The sequence below is a fragment of the Hakea prostrata genome, chromosome 8, assembly GCF_041222555.1.
Source record: "Hakea prostrata isolate BN-2017 chromosome 8, UWA_Hpros_2, whole genome shotgun sequence".
In the NCBI taxonomy this organism is placed as follows: Eukaryota; Viridiplantae; Streptophyta; class Magnoliopsida; order Proteales; family Proteaceae; genus Hakea; species Hakea prostrata.
The window spans coordinates 50148277-50169428 of NC_142607.1; the positions used below are offsets into that span (position 1 = coordinate 50148277).

The 21152-nt window shown below is 36.6% G+C and overlaps 1 long non-coding RNA gene and 1 pseudogene across 1 annotated transcript; both read right to left on the reverse strand.

The window, feature by feature from the left end:
- Positions 1-326: 326 nt before the first annotated feature.
- On the reverse strand, positions 327-2212 carry LOC149008424 (uncharacterized). The gene is made up of 3 exons (XR_016175217.1): positions 2119-2212; positions 695-796; positions 327-592 (listed from the first exon to the last, which is right to left on the reverse strand). It is a non-coding gene; the product is annotated as an uncharacterized LOC149008424 (long non-coding RNA).
- A 3280-nt stretch (positions 2213-5492) lies between these two features.
- LOC149008425 (uncharacterized) lies at positions 5493-14034 on the reverse strand (annotated as a pseudogene).
- Between the last annotated feature and the right edge of the window lie 7118 nt (positions 14035-21152).

Consider the following 21152-nt stretch of genomic DNA (forward strand, 5'->3'; position numbering starts at 1 on the left):
TCCTAAAGGACTATACCAAAGAAAACAATTAAGTTTGAAAATGTATGATTTGTTTGAAAAGTTGTAGCTCTTGTGAGGAAGCACTATTAATGGTTGCATCTATTGACGGTAAGAGTACTTGGGTCCAATGAAAATAGACACCACTTCCCAAAGTATACATACTATTTCAAACACCTTAGATTCATATTTATAATCCTTTCCTTGAAAGGGTATGTATGTATACTTTTGGAAGGAGTGTCTATATATAGTTAAGAAAAAATATTTCCGTTTAGGAAAAAAACATATTATAACTAAAATTGAAGTTTTATTTTTATATAGTAGTATAGTATAGAACCTATTATAACTCACAATAATGGGGTCTACAAGCCCACGCCACGGGTAGAAAGATGAAATTTGACGTCACAAAAGCATAAATACATAAAACCATTCAACTAGATCATAACAAGCGGAAAGCTATGGTTTGTTTGACTGGTAGGCAGTTATTATTTGCCACAAGATTTGTTCAAACACCAATACCAGCAGCTTCTTCTTCTCTCCTAGCTCTCTCCTCGTCTCTCCTGTTACGATAAAAGCACTTATTGCAAACTCGGATCTGTTATTTTTGATGAAGAAGAAAAGAAACGGATTAGTAAATCTTACTATCAAGTTTTTGAGTCAATTAATCAAATAAATTGTTTATTTCGAGATTACCAACCCAAAGAATATTTGTAAGAGAACGCCAGTGCTTATTGATGAGGGTACGCCCACACATACGGCAGGTCTCTACATTCAGAGGTTGCTGCCCTCCCTGCGCTCCCTGTGAAGAATGTGAAGAAGGTAACAGGTACCAGTTACCAGTGAATGAAAAGAAATAGATTCCTCCAAGATTTTTTAGTAATTAGAAATAAACAAAGACATACAATCACAAAATTGGGGGATTTTTTTTTTAATGATATCAAGAATTGAGAGATTTGATGGACCCTTACTATCTGATATAGGGTTTTGTTGAATACAAAGATGATAAAGTTCCAGCAAAAAAACCCAATTTTGAAAACAATTAGTCATCCAGTCTTCACCATTTACGAAGCCGGCAAGAGTGAAGAACCATTTACGGTAAAAAAAAGAAGTGAAAAAAAAAATATTTTTTTCTCGTGAAAAAGCCAAACAGCAAGCTTGAAGCAGAGAAGAGAGAAGAAAGTAAAGGTAGTGGGCGTGTGGTTTCAGAACGGCAGAGCTTGGTGGAAGACCAAGCAACTGGGGGGAGAGAGAGATACCTGCTCTTCATTGTGATGCTCTTCGCCTCCATTGTGATGATCCATATCTGTTGTGATTTGGGTCTGGGAGTGACTTGGTGCTTGGTGGTACCGTCTAAATATAGATCGCTCTCTCTCTCTCTCTCGCTAAGAATCTCTCTCTTTCTCACTGAGAGAGAGATAAAAACCCAAACTCACAGAACCAAGCTTGGTATCGTCTACTCTCAGAATCAGAGAGAGAGATAAAAACCCCAATTCACAAAAGGCAAAACCAAGCTCCGTACCGTCTACTCTGAAGATCGTTCTCTCTCTCTCTAAGAATCTCTTTCTTTCTCACTCAGAGAGAGATAAAAATCCAAACTATAAATCGCTCTCTCTCTCTCTCTCTGTCACAGAGACAGACAGAGAGAGATCTTTATATAAAAACCCAAACCTAAATTACAAAAGGCGACCCAAACCAAAGCTATCGGAAAGAAAACCAAAACCCAAACCCAAATCACAAAGTAGCTCCGGTCTTGCTACAGCACGAACTGAAAAGTGAAACAAACTTACTTGATTTTGGGGTTTTTTTTAAAGATTTCAAGAATTGAGAGATTTGATGGACCCTGTTGTTGTTTCTAGTAGGGGTTTCAACAAAACCCTATCAGCTAGCAAGAGTGAATAAGATAAGAAAAACAATTTTGAAAATCATTTAGGTAAGAAAAAGAAGGAAAAAAGAAAATCTCTTTTTCTCGTGAAAATGCCAAACACCAAGCTTGAAGCAGAGAAGAAAGTAAAGGTAGCCAAGAAAGGTAGTGGGCCTGTGGTTTCAGAACCGCAGAGCTTGGAAGAAGACCAAGCAACTTGGCCCGAGGGGGGGGGGAGAGAGAGAGAGAGAGAGAGGTACCTGCTGTCCATTGTTATGCTCTTCGTCTCCATTGTTATGCTCCATATCTCTTGTGATTTGGGTCTGGGTCTGGGTCTGGGAGTAACTTTGTGCATGGTGGTACCGTTTTATAGAGTTCTCTCTCTCTCTAAGATGGTCGAATATCTGTCGCGAGGGCAGAAAAAGTCAAAAAGCACATAACCGTGACTAATCGGTTGTCCTTTCTCCCCCCCCCCCCCCCCAACCTTATCTCTGAACCCAAACCTATTCTTTTTCTCCCTTTCTCAATTGAAACCTAGTCTTTTTTTTTTTTTGCCAAAAAAACCTAGTCTTTTATGTATGTATATACATGAAAGATGGTCATCCATTTCTCTCTCTCTCACAATCGAAACATGCTCTCATAATGGACAATTGAGAAACAGTAGCAATCGGCACTATGGAGGCGAAGAGCATCACAATGGACCCTACCATTGTTGAGAGAGGTACCTACTAACCCTTCTTATCTTAAATGTCTGTTTGTCTGACAAAGTGGAAAGAGTATTGTAAGCGGCAGATATGGAAAGAAATCCCTTCGGAGTTTGTGAGAGGAGAACTGGCGAAATTTTGGCGAGATTTTGCCGATATGGACCTGGGCTATTCATATGCAGCTCGCCAATTCTAATGAAGATCATAAAGCAATATTTCACATGGTAGAGGTAGGTGAACATGTTTAATAAATAAATAAAGTAATGTAAAGTTTGAAAATATCACTGCCATCATGCAAATCATCACTCACACTCAATCAGTATTCACTTTTACCTTTAAAAAATAATTTTTTAATAATTTCTTGGTTCTCATTGAACCACGTGTGTGTAGTTCAATTGCGAATGTCAAAAAAGGTTAAAACTTCATCATCACTTCATTCATTTTCGGTGATTTCTTCATAACTTTCTCTCTCTGAATCTTAAAAGTTGCAAATGCAGCGCTTCGTTTTTCGTCAACTCGCCGGAGCAGGACGAAGTTGTAAAACTGTTGGCAGCTCTTCCATTCTGCTTCTCATTGCTGTTCTCTCTTCTGTTTCTTTCTCTTTCTCTCTTTCTTTCTTTCTTCTTCTTCTTCTCCTTCAACCCAGTGATTTTCGTTTGATTATTTTCCGGCGATATTTAAACAATATCGTTTCGCCCCCTGGTTTCAGTTCGCTAGGGGGCGAAATCACCGAATTTCGGCGAAAAAAAGTTCCATGGATACACCTTGCTTGGGTCATGCACATTAATCATCAAGCCAAATATTTCAAGCAGTTGAATCAAAATTTTGATTTCAACCGTTGAAAATTTCGGCTCGATGGCCATGCCTAAGGTTTGAAGTATCCTACGATACTATACGATACGATACATCTCAATATGTCTCTCCATTGAATTATACTAAAATACATTACTCAGAGCGATGAAATACTCGATACAAGACGATACATCTCTTAAAATCACCTGGCCGATACGATACTCAATACCGATACTTTAAACCTTGGTCATGCTAAGCCAAATTAAACAATTTGATACCTGGACAGCAATCTACAGTGGTGAAACTATCAATCTTTCAGTCTTTAAAATGCATGCACCCATTCTAAATGCGCCCCATTTGGGTGCTTCAAATTCTATAACCTTTCCAAAAGAGCTATTTAGTATAACATATGTTCCTTGGGTTTAGGGTTTACTTACGTTTTCAAACTCTTATTAATTTGGTAGAATCAGGTGATCATAACCAGCAGATGTATGGAATGAGTTGCCACCATTTCGATAAATTTATTTTTCCAAGGAGTGAAACGTCAACAACGAAAATCTAGTGACCTAAGAGTGAGGGGTTGAGCTCTAAATGCACTATTTCTAAAATATGTTGGAGCTTTCAAGGCCTTAATTTGGCAGGTTGAAGCCATAATGATGGAACCCACTACATTGTCTACTTGTCGATCAATCTGTGATTGAGGTTTCTGGTTGCAGCATGTATTGTTGGACTTGGATCACCAATGGGCATCATATATCAGTAATATATATACCTTCTTAATTGTCGAAAATGGTGGTCCAGATTCCAGACTGTAACATGGGACATGTTTATATGAGATGGAAACTATCTTAGTGTTCATGGGCACAAAAGACTCTCCTCAAGTCTTTTTCTCATTTACTGTTATCCCTTCAATCCTTCTTCTAAATGGATTGTTTAAATAGATCGAGATCTCAGCCTCATTGCTGATGTCCTTTGTAAGGACTTGAATCACTGAATGCTGATTTGTCCATGACATTGAAGAAAAGCAAATAAGGCTCATCACTAACATATATATGTTTGTTTCTACATGAATTCAAGTAACTTGACATTAATATTGCTAGTTTTCTTTAATTACGAGCTCAGCCTGATTGTTATTGTTATGTGGTCACCTGAATGTTTCAAATCTCTGTTTTTGGTTTCAGTTTGTTGATGATGACAACCAGTGCTACTTGCAATCAACTACACCTTTTTGACATCAGGAAAGATTGGCCTTCCATGTATCTGCAAATTCATCAGGTGTTAAATCGTTTCTGTAGCAAGAACTTGTTAGCCATTTGTAAAGGATTATTACAGAAAATGAAAGGAGTGCAGGTAATGGGATTGTTGAATAACTGTTATCAGTTGTCACTTTTTAAGTTTTAACTACTAAAAATCCCAGTGAATTAATGAACATGACTTCTCTGGTGAGATCAAGCTATGCTTTACCCTTTCTTTATCATTCTGATCTTCATTATATAATGAAATTGGGCTACTTCTTCTTTCTTTGTTATGCTTTTTTGCCTTTTCCTTTTTTTCTCTTTGTTTCCATGCCATATGGAGTTTGTGGGTTTTCTGAAAAATAGATTTTTGTGTCCTTGAGTTTCATGTGAGGGATTTATTTTTGTCTCTGAGGCTTTACAGATCTTCAGTAATTGCATTTGCAATCACATGCCACACACCTCCTCACAAGAAGCTACATGAAGAGACCCAAAATAATGCTGGAATACATAGTCATAACATAAGTGAGGATTTTGCGGTAGACGCAGGGTGTAGCAAAATGACCGTTAAACCCCCTACGGAAAAGCAGAAATTTCTAAATTAATAACGAGAATCATTTTTTTTTACCGAAATTTTCTAAATAATGAGAATCATTTTTTTTTACCGAAAAAAAAAAAAAATCATTTGGTTCCTGGCTTCCTGCATATGTTGAGTTTGAACCGAGCCAAACCGACATAGACCACTCCAAGACGATTTTCGTTATTCCGTGGCGGCGGTTGAAGTTCAACAAAGCCTAACTCCGACGACCCAGCGATGATCCACAACCCCCATGGTTTGACGATACGGTAGGGCGAGTTTTGTACATCAGAGCCGGAAGTTATTCCTCCCTGCTCGAAGCAAGCTCAACCAAGAGCTTCAATGGCAACCAAATCGTACACAGCCAGGGCTACAAGCAGAACCCAGGTCGTCCATTCAGGTAATTTGGAAAACCAAGCGGCAACAATTATCCCAAGAAGAACCACATAGCCCTGCCGTAAGAAAATCGGAATTCCACCGAAGAAAACCGACAGAACACCGACCACAGTAAAGGTGAAAAGCAGAATGGAGCACGTAATAGCATCAATAGGTATCGAAGAAATGCTGGATTATAGACAGAAATATCGATCCACTCATAGAACCCAACACGAAGAAAGCAGAGAAGTAGTAGAGAATGACAAGGAGGAAAGTAACAGCAGCTATGAGGATGACAAACACTACAACGTTAAGCAATGCGCCTTCAAGATCCTTGTTCAACCTCCTTGCTTCTTCTTCTTCTCCTGATGCGTCGATCTCGAAATCGAAATCACGAAATGAGGGTTGGGCGGTTACAGATTTGTGTTTTTTAAGGGCCTGTTTGGTAACATGAGTTTGAAGATTTCAAATATTTAGAAATTTCAAATCTATAGATTTCAAATCTATGGAGTTATAATTTGTAAAATTAGGTGTTTGGTTGTGGAATCGAAATTCAAAATGGATTCATCCTAAAAAACTAATTGATCGACGTGATTTGCCTTGTCCACTACAAGCGCGAAAACCTGTAATAACAAGCCAATAGATAGATAGAAATCTCTGAAAGAAAAATAAAATTCACCCCTAACAAACCACAAAATCTACCAATTCATATTTTTAGTGTAAAAGGATGTGAATCTCTAGATTTCACCTTCCATCTAGAGATTTTTACAACCAAACGGGTTGTCATCTTCTCCTTTCACCACTGCAGAATCCACAGATTTGAAATCTCTGAGAATTCATGTAACCAAACAGGCCTAAAACATTTTGAAATATCTCAATTCAAGCGCTGAAGTTTTTGAATTAGTATATACGTTTTTGAACATTCCAGGTAAATAAAGGTTAACAACGAAAAAACCAAGCGAATCCAATTCTATTGCTTAACCGCAAATCAATCACTTTTCTTGGGTCCGAACTCAAACACAAAACGCATTGCTTTAAGGGGCTGAGGTTTCTCATATGCAAATGTAGATCTTGCTAGTATTGTTGAAATCTCCGGATTCACAACATGGGATTTGATTTGTCTTTTAACCTTCCCTCCTTGAGGTCCGTTTATATTCTTCATTCAGAGAACGTGAATACAGAAGATTTATGGGGTAAATGGGAGGCGTGGAAAGTCCCGAGAGATTTGATCTATACTATTAATTTCCTTAATTTTGATAAGGGTATTTTTGAACCATAATTCAATAAATATTTTTTTAAAGGATAAATCTAGGAAATGGTGTCTATGTTCTTAAAAAATTCAAAGCCAACTAAAAGGGCAGTTTTGCTTTTATGAAAATCTCATGACTCAAGCACGATTTTTGAATTAGTATATCGTAGATTTGAAATCGGTATAAAACGTTAAATCGAACCGTTCAACTTGAACCGCATTAATGAGCTGGACCGAACCAAACACAAAAACGCATGCTCTAATAGGTTTTACGATTTTTTTTAATAATATAACCAATCCAGGACGGCTGGCTTGACGGTGCAGGACCCAAGAAAAATCCATGTTCTTTTGGATTTAGTTATGTTTTCAAACTCTTATTAAGTTGGTAGAATTAGGAGATAATCCGATCTTGATCAGACAAGAGATAACCAGCAGATGTATGGAATGAGTTGCCATCATTTCAATAAATTTATTTTTCCAAGCAGTGAAACGCTAACAACGAAAATCTAGTGACCTAAGAGTGAGGGGTTGAGCTTTAAATGCATAGCAATGAAGTGCCTATGGTCCAAATTGAATCTCCACCATTCATTTTTTTTAACCTCCATCACCAATATATTATATGTATATCAGCCATTAATTAATAGAATTCCTACAAGACTTTAGTAAAAGATAATATAATAAAGGGTATTTTTTACCAACGGGGTTGGTCCAAGTGGTAAGCAGTTTGGTTCGCTTAAGCAAGGTTCCGGTATCGAATCCGTGTGCTAACAATAAGAATTTGTGATTCAACACTGACCTAGTTTCAGCTGTGTTCCAAAGGATCCCACAATCAATTATCTGACTGATTTTATCAGAAATACGCAACCCATAAATTGTTTCTTATTCGTTGAATTGAACAAACACTGATATTGCAATAAAATTCGTCAATCTTGTTCCAAAAGCATTCCCACAACCAATAATAATACAGAAACTCTAATTTCTTCTACGACGAAAGAAGGAAAAAAGAAAAAGAAGAGAAGCAAAGAAAAACAAAACATTATGCATGAATGAGGGTTCAGTGTTTATGCATCTCTTCAGGAGTAGAGAAGTTCCTTCTACCAGTAAGGTTGCCCTTGCACTTTCCACTCCCCATCGTCAACCTCTGATGAGTTCAAAGGAATGCATTCTTTCTCCCCCTCTCTCTCTCTCTCTCTCTCTCTCTCTCTTCCTTGGTCGTCTCTCGCCGGAAAACGATGCAGAAATCGATCTTTCTTCGGAGGAGAGGAGGAAGAAAGGTAACGAACACTTACGTTACCCTTTTTATTGTTTTCCTTCGCACAGTAGAGTTTCAGTGGTTTTCAGAAATATAGAGACGAATCAAGTGAAACGAAACAGCATCTTCAAACAAACCTTATTGGTCATTAACACAGTGGAAAAAATCTTATGTAATGACGTGTTATACTTTGCTGATGTGGCAGAAGTTAATCCAATGAGCTTTTGACAAGTAATGCCAATGACGAACACAGAGGTCGTTAAATTCATGCTTAGCTGTCCAAATACACGTGACCATCTTCAAAGGTATATTGGTTGACCACGTTTTGACGGTAACGCGATCATGCTGCTAATTTTGCCAAATTATTTCTAAGACATTTGAAATTTTCACTCAAATGGATATGAATTTGTTTTTTGAATCCATGACTTTTTACAAGGGTGGTAAGTATTTTATACCAAATCTCTTATTGATAAGACATTATTACTCTTTTACCAACTTTTAGGGTGCAATTTTTATCTTGACGGTGTTGATCCGCTCTGAGCTCGAATAGGGCTTAGACTCAAGATTTTGGCCCTGAGAACAAGTTAAAAAATACACAGCCCAAACATTGGCCCTATCCTGACTCGTCCCTAATTTTTTCTTGGTTCTGATTTTGGCCATGATTATGACCTTAATTATGGCCCAAATTTTTTCCTTGATATTTAATGTCAATGAATTAGAAATATAGACAAGGACATGGTAAATCAAAGCCATAATTAATCAAGATTAGAGTCAGAGCTAGGGACATGGCCAATCAGGACCGGAATGGACTTGGCTTGGCCTTTAAAGGCTTAATGTCAAGGACTATAATCTTAATTTGGCCATGAATTAGGATTAGGATTAGGAAGAGAATGGACTTAGATTAAAATATATTTGGTTGGGCTTTGGATTCCAAAAGCTCGGCCTAGCCTTACCTTGTTGTAGTCCTACCAAGTAGGGGTGTCAATGGATTGGGTTGGGCCCGTTTTAGGTTGAAAAATACACAGCCCAAACATGGCCATTAAAAAAATAATGGTTTCGAGCTAGTGCGGTTTAGGTTTGGGTTTATTAGCGGTATGTTTTGAATAGCTTGTTGATGTGTGGAATTTATTAAGAGCATGTAAACATATATAAGCATTAAATTCTCTCTAAGTCTCTTGTGTTAGGTGTTTAAAACTAAAAACTTTTTTTCTACAAATAAATGAAAATTATAGAATTAATATACAAAAAAAATGGCATCTTGATGAATTTAGTGGGTTGTTTCTGCTTATTCTCCTTCCCTTCCGATACTTGTAAAAATGGATCAAATAAAGTATCAAAAGATTTTCAAGTGATAATACATTTGCTAAATATTTATTAAGTCCATCTTCCAAATGACGAAGGCTTTGACAGGCTTATTGTATGCATATTCCAAAGCAAAACAAGGGCTGATCACCTTGAACATATTTGAGATTTTCCGTCTTTTACATTTAATTTAATTTTATTTAATTTATTTATAACGGATTTAACAGTTTGGTTTCGTGCTAAACGGTTCAAGCTAGTGGGCAACACACGGGCTGGCCTTGACTTGTCCAAACCAGTGCGAATTGAGGTTGTTCAGCCCAAACACGACCCATTAAGCTTCGGTTTGGGCTATAACGAGCTGATTCAGTCCGATTTTAACCGTTCAAGTTAGGTTTTGACACCCTTACAACTAAACTAGCCCTTTAAATACGTTTCTCAATAATTGAAAATGTTATGGTGCATTCCGATTAATTTGTTGGATCTAATTGAAAAATATTAATAAAAGTAACAATAAAATATCAATTTATTGAACTCATATCATCATTTCTCATGGATTGAGAATTCCATGGTGCTGTTTATCAAAAAAAAAACATGAATTCCATGGTGCGGTGGGCCGTCTCTAACTTCCAAGTTAAAAAATGATTAATATTTAATCAATAAATTTGTATTAACTGGCATATTTTTGGCATTTTATTGACTGGTCAAATGTTTTCTGGAGTTTATTGAACATGTCATTTTGATATATAAATTAGGTCATTTTAATTTTTTTTAATATTCATTTACCATGGTTTTATTTATTTATTTATTTAATTCAACATATTCATTATGAATGGTTGATTACACTTTGGATATTCTTTTTTTAATCACTCAAAGGGTTAATAATTTAAATGGAAAGAGGCTTTTTAGATAAGTGAAATATAGTCATCTTTTTGAGTTCATACTTTTGTAATAATGGTATAGTAGTATGATTTATTTATTTGTACGACTAACTTTATACAAGGGAGATAATTATTTTATATTTGGAGATTCAAACCCATGACCTTTCTTTATAAGGCCCTCGTCTTTGCCAATAAGCTAACTCTTTGAACTCGTTTTTGCGAATTAACATTACTCTCTAGAATTCAATGGTGGTTTTATTCTAGCATACTCAAAGAGTATTTGTTGTAGCTCTGGCACTCATTGAGAAAGCCAGCGCTCTCAGGAAAGGTTTGTTTAGTTGGCAAACATGGTTTCAACCAAATTATTATAAAGTTTGAGTGCATAAATTTGGTTAGTAAGACTTGATAATAGAAAGTGCATCAATATTTATATGAATAACATATTTTTAAATATTGTTCAACTTTAGAACTCTCAATGTGTTCTATTAATTTTTAGTAAGTGTAGAAAAGAAGAAAAAAAAATCTCTTATTTTGGGGTTGTCAGCTTGTTATGGTGTCTTGTTTTGTATTTTTGGTTCAAGAATTGAAATATTTGTAACATTGAATGTTCAGTCAGAGGACTTAATCTAAGAGTGGTTGTATGATTGTTGCCATTGCCGAAAAACTAAAATTTTAAGAGACTTGTTTAGTATTTTACTTCTTCTTCCTTTTATAATAGGTATTTCGTTTAGATGACCTAATCAAACTCTACGATGGAAGATTACTATAGGTGAGGTATGCTTTGGAGCCCTAAAGTTCGACTTTATTTCATCATTTCTTGAATTTTGTGATTTTTTGGGGCCTCGTTATTCTTAAGTTAACTCAACATTATAGGGTTAGGTTGTGTAGATTACAACTCACCGAGACTATATATGAAGCTTTGAAGCTTTAGCAATGTGAGGGTACAATTAGCATTTTAGATTTAGTGATATTAACTATCCACATTGTAGGTGGATATGGCCTATGCTCCGTTTATTAAAAGATTTCAACAATTACTATTGGAATTGAAGAATTATGACCTCACCAATGGCAAGGTCAATGAATAATCCTTTAAACCATGAATTGCGACATATTTTGAACCAAAATGAGTTATAAAAGAAAAGTAATTTTTTCCTTGAGTTAGTCAAACACCTACCTTTTGATTCAGGGTGCCATTAGAAAGGGGCTCAAATTTTGTGGGTTGTCATATTCCTTGGTCCCATATTAAGTTTCAACTCCGATAGAGTTTGCTTCTTTTTATTTTTTTTTCACTTCATGTATGAGCTAGAAACAATCTTGCACTAAGAGGTGGTCAAAAAATAATAAGAAATAAACAATCGCTATTTAAAGAATAGTGATTTTTATCCTTAAAATTAATCATACCAATATAGGGGTAAAAATGTCCAAAGAGAATGAAAAATTAGTGACTTTCCCTTTTTGAACAAAATAGTGATTTTTCCTTTCCAATGTGGTTAGTTTTAGGGGTTAAAAATGTCAAAGTAATGAAAAATCACTATTTTTGTTAGTTTTGTAAACTCAAACTTAATTTTAGCTAGTTTTGTTAACTAAAACATTGAGTGGTTATTTTTGTAAAGGAAGACTAAAAGTGGTTAATCATGTAATTTTTCCAATTAAATTTTATTAATTTACATGAGTAAGTCCCTCGTTTCACCCGACCTCTCCTCTGTTCAACTCTTCTTCATCTCTAAAACTGTAGATACCTACTCCGATCAGTGCGTTAAAGAGGTGATGCGTTTTATGTACGCTTCCTGAAAGAGCTTAGTCTGCTCCCCCATTAGCTCCAGACGCTTAAAGAAAAGATCAATTTCTTCCCTTCGGAGCTCACGACATTTCTTTTCCAATTCGTTCAACTATGAACTGCCGAGCAGACGGAAACCTTCTTTCACAAAGCTGTCTCCCATTCTTGGCATGCTCATAAACGAAGCCTCTATGGGAGCTTGGAATGACTCAATGAAATGTGGATACATAGACCAATCGATTTCCTCGTCTTCCTTCACTGCACCCTTTGAAACCTCTGGTTTTGCAGAACCCTTTGAAACCTGTTAGGTTTTTTATTAAAAATCTATATTAAGTTTCAAAATTAGTTTTTTGCATTTCTTTTATTTAATTATTTTGTTAGTGTGTGGGACCCATGAGGAAAGGGTGGTAATGAGGCACCATGAGTAAAGCAGGCCATTCATGACCTTGGTTATGAGATTCTTCATGACATTGGTCATGTGTCTTAAAGGTCTTGATCATGGTGATGAGGTGGGCTTACTTGAATGATGGAATTTACTCAAATTCTAACTCTTGACATTCATTTTTCATTTCAACTTCATGACAATTGATGGCCATTACCATGAGTGGGGTTAAGGTGTTTGAATGGATTAAATCCAATTCATTCCAAAGAAGTGAATATGAGAGTTACTTATCCAAGTAGTGGGGAGGTTAGGTCAAGATGGTTTATTCTCATTAGTGGAGGAGGGACAAGCCATTGATTCTCCATTAGTGGAGAATTGATTCTCTAATTCATTGTCTTAAGAATCCTAAGGGGTGTAAGGTGAGGTTTGGGCCTATATAAACCCAACATTTCCTTGCATGTGGTGTGGAATAGAGACACTCCTCACACTTGCATAATTTGTGTTACAAAGTTAATTTCTTTCTTTGAATTTGTCTAAGTGTTGTGCTCTAGCTTTTGGCTCCTTGAAGGGACTGGAAGAACTACCTCATCTTCTAATTGGAGGTTGCTTTATCTTAAAGGTGGTGGTGCGAAGAACCCTTGGTAGTAGGGTGCATCAATTACATTAAAGCCAACACTTAAGGTGTGACTCAACATCATCGATCGGTGGTTCGTTCGATTGCAACTTCAAGCTCTTCGGATTTGCTAAAGATCTTCATCTCTCAATTGTATTGCAATTTTATTTTTGTGTGTTTGAAGAATTTGTAATACAATTACCCCAACAAAACCTCTAACTTTGCAGAACCCTTTGGAACATCTGACAAAAGTTGAATATATAGCTTTTGATTGGGGCAAACCAGCAGCAATTTTAGCTGAACGAGACACACCCAAATGAGGGTCCTCCCCTTCCCTAGCCCTAGCGGTGTTATTCATATACTTCTTCTTCAGCCTTCTGATTTTATCATACAATTGATTTCGAGAGACATTGAAACGGAGGGATTTCTTAATGAAATCATGAAAGGTATTCATATCCGCAACTGGGTCCATCCCTTTCTTGGAGTAGTAATCGAGCATGCCCTTCAAAACGACAAGCTCATCATCCTCGGTCCAAAGCCTCTGAAAAAGGAATCCGGATCATCACCCCCGACGGGGAGCACAGAGTGCCCCTCGAAGGTTTTTCCACCACAAAAATGGTGGGCCCCACCACTAAAAATATTAAAAAAAAAAAACCCTCCCATCACCACCACTGTGCCCCCCTATTTTTTGTGGTGGTAGTGCTCCCCGACGGGGTTGCAGATCCGGACTCCTGAAAAAGCTGATTTTTCTAATCGTTGCCAGGTTTCTTCTCAGTATCCTCAGAGATCCCGGGGTCATCCTCATCATCCACAGACTTCTTCTTTTTCTTGGAATCTTTGTTGTCATCCTTGTCTGACTTGATAGGTCGCTTAACTGGGACAGTAGACTTGGCCTGGGGGGCGGACGGAGTGGATGGATTCGCCTGTGGTTTCTTAGACTTCTCGCCGTCATCCATAGGCTTGGAAGAAATGGGTTTTATGTTTAACGCACTGATTGGAGTAGGTATCCACACTCTCAGAGATGAAGAAGAGTTGAACATAGGAGATGTCGGGTGAATAAGGGACTTAGAATGTGAATTAATAAAATTTAATTCCTTAAGGTGTGAAAAAAAAATTCACAAAAACCCTCATTATTAGTTAAATCTTAACCATCCATTCAAATTGCGATGATGTGGCCAAATCAGGGCCGTCGGCTGCTGCTGTCGCAAGTAAAAATCCATTTTTTTTTTCTCTTTTCTTTTTGTGGCTTCTTTCAATCATCTGGAAGCGTGAGAGAAGTGTTGTCTCTCTCGAGTCCGGATCCTCACCCCGTCGGGGAGCACAGAACCGCTCCCCGACGGCTTCCCAACCATACAAACACGTGGGGGCCACAGGTAAATTTTTGATTTTTTAAATATTTTTTCAAAAGGTATTTTTCACCTGAGGGTCCCACGTGTTTGTGTGGTTGGGAAGCCGTTAGGGAGCGGTCTGTGCTCCCCCGACGGGGTGGGTGAGGATCTGGACTCGACTCTCTCTTCCCTTGAATAATATTAGAAGGTGGAGACTGGTGTCTGCTGAAGATTCAGTGCCACTAAAATCTGACAAAACGTTGCCGGCGTTCTTTACACTGTGTCTATAGTTACCGTTTGATAAGTACAGTGGGCCAGTGGCATTTAAGTAGTTGGACATATGTTCCCCTCTCCGTCTCTTCTTCCCATAAATACTACTTCTTTTTGCAACTTGTAAATTGTAAATTTAATAATGTAATAATATGATTTTTTTTTAATAGCTAAAGCGAAAAGGAAAGAGGGGCTACGAAGAGAGGAAGAGAGGAAGAGAGGAAGAGAGAAGCAGCTGAAACCTAGCTTGCTTTGAAAGTAGTAAAGTATATATTTTTGTAAAGCTGTAAAGCTAGCTGAAAAGTAGTAAAGTATATATTTTTGCTTTGAAAGTAGTAAAGCAGCTGAAACCTAGCTTGCTTTGAAAGTAGTAAAGTATATATTTTTGTCCCTCTCAAGGTGACAAGAGGACAAAAATATATATTTTCGGTCCCTCTTAAGGTGACAAGAGGCCAAAAATTGTATATTTCTGTCTCTCTCAAGGTGACAGGAAGACTAAAATATATATATTTCGGTCCCTCTCAAGGGGACAAGAAGACAAAAATATACATTTCAATCTCTCTCAAGGTGACAGGAAGACAAAAATATATATATTTCGATCTCTCTCAAATCTTGATCTCCAAAAGGGACGGCAAAGTAATAAAATATATATTTCGGTATGTGATCAGCAGAACTAACATGAGAATTTTCTCATTTATTCTTCTAGCTACTGAGTTAATTTGCAAGATTTCACCACTCTAGCTTTATTGTCATCATCTACACTGAACAACTTGTATAGCTTGATACATTCATCTTATACGATTATCATTATGTTGTGTGTTTTTTTTCTTCCGTATTATATTCATTCATTATTGTATTATAATATATCAAATGATATGATATTGGATTTTCCTAGGCTTTTTGCTGTCGACTTGGTGGTACCTAGCTACGATGTCCAGCAGCATTAGATGGTAACATATTTTTTTCTATAAGATTATCATCAAGTTAGTCCACAAGTGGACCACAACTCACAAGAATGGGTCTACAAGCCCAAAAGGTAGAAAGATGAAAAGAGCAGAGGTATAAAGTGACATAGGTTTGAATTTCAAAGCTTCTTTTATTTTATTGGTTTTAAGGTTTAAAAGATCAGTATATAATATTGAATATTATATGTAGATTAGGTCATTTTAAAAAAATTATTAAGTCTTATATAGAATATTATATCCTACTTAATGATAACGGTAGTACATTCTTAGATGTAGGGTGGGTGGAGGTGGACTTGGTCAATCACTTCAAACCTATTTGTTCTCACAATGCAATTTATATTACACTATCGTCATACAGAATCGAATTAACATTGTGATTACAAATAACATTTTCGAATTACAAATTGGGGACGTAAATGGATGGTAGTAGTAATCAGTTTTTAAATTTGTATTCATATCCATTTAACGGAATTCAAAATCTTCTAAAACTAATTGAAGATGAGTATGATATTCTCATATTTAATTTCTAATTATTACGATCGTTTAGTATCCAATTTACTTAGTTACAATATTCATGTAGTATTTCTTATCAGTAAAATGACAATGACAAATGCCAATGGTGGGTTAGTTGAAAGTTTTTTTTAAAAAATGAACCTTTTTCAAGTTATAGAAGTTAATATGAATTTTTTATTTTTTATTTTTGCAGATGGCGACAAAGTTAAAGGTTCTAAATTTATTATATTGTCGTCAACTGGCTAAGACTCCTGATCTTTCAGAAAATCAATTTTTGGAGGTTTTGCTACTTCAAGTTTGTGAGAATTTGGTTGAGATTCATACATCCATTTGTTGTCTCACAAAATTAGTCATATTAAACATTGGTTCGTGCAAGAAACTAAATGATATACCAAGTCAAATCAATAAGTTGACTAATCTCCGAAAACTCAAATTAACAGGAAGCGCTATGGCAAAGTTTGCAGAGAATTTGGATTGTATGACATCACTGGTAGACCTTCAAATAGAGTCTTGGCATGAGCAGAGTACAGTGGATCTCTCAGTTAAAATTTCTCAGGTAACTGCTATGAAAAGCCTTAAATTGTATGACACTAATTTGACGAGCATCTCGTGTCTTCCTCCAAGACTGACGAGCCTTGATATTGATGAATGCCAAGGATTTCCGAGAATCTCAGCCTACGGTATGGATTCTCCCATCGATCTGGGCTAACTTGGGCGAAGGAGATACATTGGGTTTCCACTCACTTTCTAGTTGATTCAATTGTTAGCATGGTGAGGTGTCTCTCGTTCATTGTAACAATCTATTGTGTCTGGCAAAAACGGAATGACAAAATTTTCAATAATGTAGTTCATTCCCCTACCTAGGTGTGTACTCGTTTGAAACGGCTGGTTTAATACGGGTTTGATGACCAAAAGTTGCAGGTGGAAGACAATGGTTTTAATAGAGAGTTTTTTTCAGGCGTTGGGGGTATTGATGTTTTTTTTTTCCACAAAGAATTGTCCATTCACCATTGGGGTCGTCCTCGGAGGGTTGGCTGGTTGTGAACAGTGATGGTTCGGTGAAGGGTCATAGAGTAGGATATGGTGCCATCGGAAGATTGGGGAATGGTCAGGTGGTGTTTGCCATAGGAGATGGTGTTCTTGACAACAACCTTTTATCATGTGAATTGAGAGACATCGGGTGTGGTATTCTAGAAGCTAGGAAGCATAACTTCTCAGCTATGGAAATTAGTTGTGATTCTTTGAATGCCATGTAGGCCATTCAGGGAGAAGTTGTTGCTCCTTGGATCGTTGCTGAACTGATGGAAGAGATTCAGGTGCTCTTAGAAGGGTTCCAGCACTGACGAGTGGTCCATAATGTCCTCGAGACTAACCGATGTGCAGATTGGTTGGTGTCAATGATGCCCTCGATCGGTGGGCTTAACCTTGATGTTTAGGTGCTCTCTAATCTATTGCAATCGTTTGTCAGGGAAGAATGGTTTGATCGTCGTTTTTTCATAAATTAGCTTGATATAATCTTTTTCTCTTTTTATGTAATACTCACCCGTTCAAAAAAAAAAAAAAAAGCATGGCCCTTCCACATTCGCTGGACCAATATCAGGTCTATTTCTTACAAGGAAATGGATGTAGATGTGTAACAAGTATTGCAGCATCACATCAAATGGTGGAAATCCATTGATGTGATCTGTAAATGAATTTCTACCATGTTGGGACACTTGTCATATATCCGTAAAGAAATGGAAAAAATGGAGGTGATAAATTATTCACCCTCGCAGGCGTCCACAGTTAGGCCCGTTGTGGCTAGGGGTGTAAATGGATAACTAAAATCTGCTTCCGAATTCACATCCGCATCCGCATCCGTTTAGGGGTATCCGAATCCGTCCGATTATTAATAGGATGCAGATATGGTATACCCCTTTCATACTGATTATTATCCGTCCGATAAAATTATCCGATTAAGTTACTTATTTAGATTTATTATTCTTATTTTTATAAATTTTATCTATGATATGTGACTATTTTTCTAGATTTTCTACTAAAATAGCTATCAATGTTGTTAAATTTTTAAATTTCAAACCTAACCCTCACAAATAAAAAGGTAAAGATGTAAACAAGTAGTCGAAAACTTGTATTCAATCTATATTCATGGCTATTTAGAAGAATTTACTTAAGAAAATAACAATCCGATTATCATTCAAATCCGACAGAATCCGTCCGAAAACCAATAGGATATTATCCGAATCCGTCCGAATATAATAAAATACGGATATGGATATACCACTATCTGATCTGAATCCGGTCCATTTACACCCCTAGTTGTGATGTTGTATGGGAAGAAACCAAAAAGTCAAAAACAACCAATACCCTCCCGTCTGTAATGGAAAATGTTATCCATATTTTTGAATTTTTTTATTTCTCCATCAGGAAAAAGGAAAAAAAAATACATTTGCTTTTTTGGAGATTCCCACATGGTCACTTCCCATATTTATTAGAAAGATTTAAAAAAATAAAAATAAAAAACAAAAGACTTCAAGAAAGTGTTTCAATTTTCAAAGTGGACTTGGTTGTTTTTTTGTCGCTTCTTCACAGATCTGGAAGCGTAAGAGAAGTGCTTCCCTTGAATAAAATATTATTAGCATTAGAAATGGACGCGTAGTTGGCCTTGTTTTCACTGTATCTATATAAGTCCACCTACTTATCGTTTGATAAGTACAGTGGATTATGAGCATATTATTGCTTTTTTAGTTTTGCAACCCAGCAGCTTTTTTATTTGTCCTTTTCTTTATTTTTATAAATATTATTTAGCTTTTTTAGGTACGTTGTCAAAGATAATGCTAAAACACTACTGCATGAAAAAAAAAACGAACTATATATCAAATTTTTCTTTCACTACTCTCTAACTCTCAAGTGAATTATCCTTATTTTCTTCTTTCTTTTCTATCTTTGGACACAAAATAAACATTAAAAACAAATTAAACTTAGAAATCAAACACAGTAAAAGAGAATACATATAAAGTGATAACAGCCAAAGTAGAATCACAGAAGCATTAATACATGAAACTATAAACAAGGAAGTAACACCACACACAAAAGCGTTAATACATATAAGGTTTGTTCAAACACCCGCGGCTTCTTCTACTCTCTTAGCTATCTCTTCATCCCTCTTGTTTCGAAAGAAACAACGATTACAAACACGCAGCTGAGAGATTAGCAAGTCATAATAAGTTTTTGAGGCAATTAATCAAATAAATTTGTTTCTTTTGAGATTACCCACCCCAAGAATATTTTTAAGATGTCGCCAGTGCTGATTGGTGAGGGTACGCCGACACAAACGGCATGTCTCTACATTTGGAGGTCGTTGTTGTCGTTGTGGTCGTTGCCCTCCTGCCCTCCCCTGTGAAGTAAGTTTTAGGGTTTTAGCACAAAGTTGCTTAAAGCATTACATCCTAAATATATTGGATTTTGCTTGGGTAGACACTGCTCTAAGCAGCCAATGGTTGGATTTTAATTTTGATGTTTAGATTAAATCTCCACGGTCCATTATGAGTATGTGCATTAAACACTAACCTAAGTGAGATTAAACCGATTTTCTCACATAACTAAAACAGTTCAAGTGACTCAAACTTATGCTAATATAGGCCAAACGAACCATTGGTGAGAAAGAGAAAGAAGAAGAATAAGCAATTTGAATGTTTCCCACCTGAGTGATGAGTGATTTCATATTGGAGATAAGCGAATAGCAAAATAAAAGTTAATAAATCAACATTGGAGTATTTGGAGGCCAATTCAATGAATTTAATCTGAACTTTGGTAGCGAGAGAGATTAAAATTTCCAGATACTTAAAAGAATGAACCGAAGCAGAAAAATACGAAAATTATTCAATCGTTCATACTTCGATTCAAACAAATCGGGGCCGGAAAAAACACTTCAGAGCCGATCGGTAACCCCAATAATGGCCGATGAGAAGCCGTCGCTCGTTTAAAAGAAGGAAGCAAACCATCAATCGAATAATAATAATAATAATAATAATAATAATAATAATAATAAGAAGAAGAATAAGAATAAGAGAGGCTGGGGGATTCGAGGGCTAAATATTCAAATTGCTTCTTCTTCTTTCTCTCTCTGTAACCTAAACTTTTCTCTTTTAAATAAACCCATCTGTAACCTAAACTTTTCTCTTCTAAATAAACCCATCTGTAACCTAAACTTTTCTCTTCTAAACCCATCTGTAATCTCCCATTTCTCTCTCTCTCTCTGTAACCTAAACTTTTCTCTTCTAAATAGAAACCTAAACTTTTCTCTTCTAAACCCATCTGTAAGCTCCCACTTGTCTCTCTCTCTTTGTGTAACCTAAACTTTTCTCTTCTAAACCCATCTGTAAGCTCCCACTTCTCTCTCTCTCCAAAGCAGATTCTTTCAATCTGCGCAGGCTTCAGGTGCAAGTGTAAGCTTCTAATGGTTCGTTTGATTCATTAGCCTGAACCGTTTGGGTTAGGTGAAAAAATCGGTTTAGTCTCACTTAAAATTGGTGTTTAATGTATATACTCATAATGGACATTGGAAATTTAATCTAAACATTAAAATCCGAATCCAACCATGCTGCTTGAAGCTCCCAAGCAAAATCCGAGTATATTTACTGATATTGATTTTTTTTTTTTTTGTTTTTTTGGTGAAAAATGCCAAACACCAAACTTGAAGCCGAGAAGAGAGTAAAGATAGCCCAGGTGTGCGGTTTCAGAACCGCAGAGCTTGGTGGAAGACCAAGCAACTGGAGAGGGAGAGAGGGAGGGAGGGAGGGGGGAGGGGGAGAGAGAGAGAGAGAAAGAGAGAGACCTGCTGTCCATTGTTATGGTCTTCGCCTGCTCCATTGTTGTGCTCCATCGATCTCTGTTGAAAGGGAGAAGTGAAGGAGAAATGGATGCAGTTCAGTCGTGAACTGTTGATGAGATGAAATTGTGATGAACTGATGAAGTATATATAGAGTGAAGAGAGACATCCATGAGTGGAGGGGAAGAATAAATAAATCTAAGATGGGGTAATACGTGCATGCTGGGGCCTAGCTATAAGGCTATAACCACTAA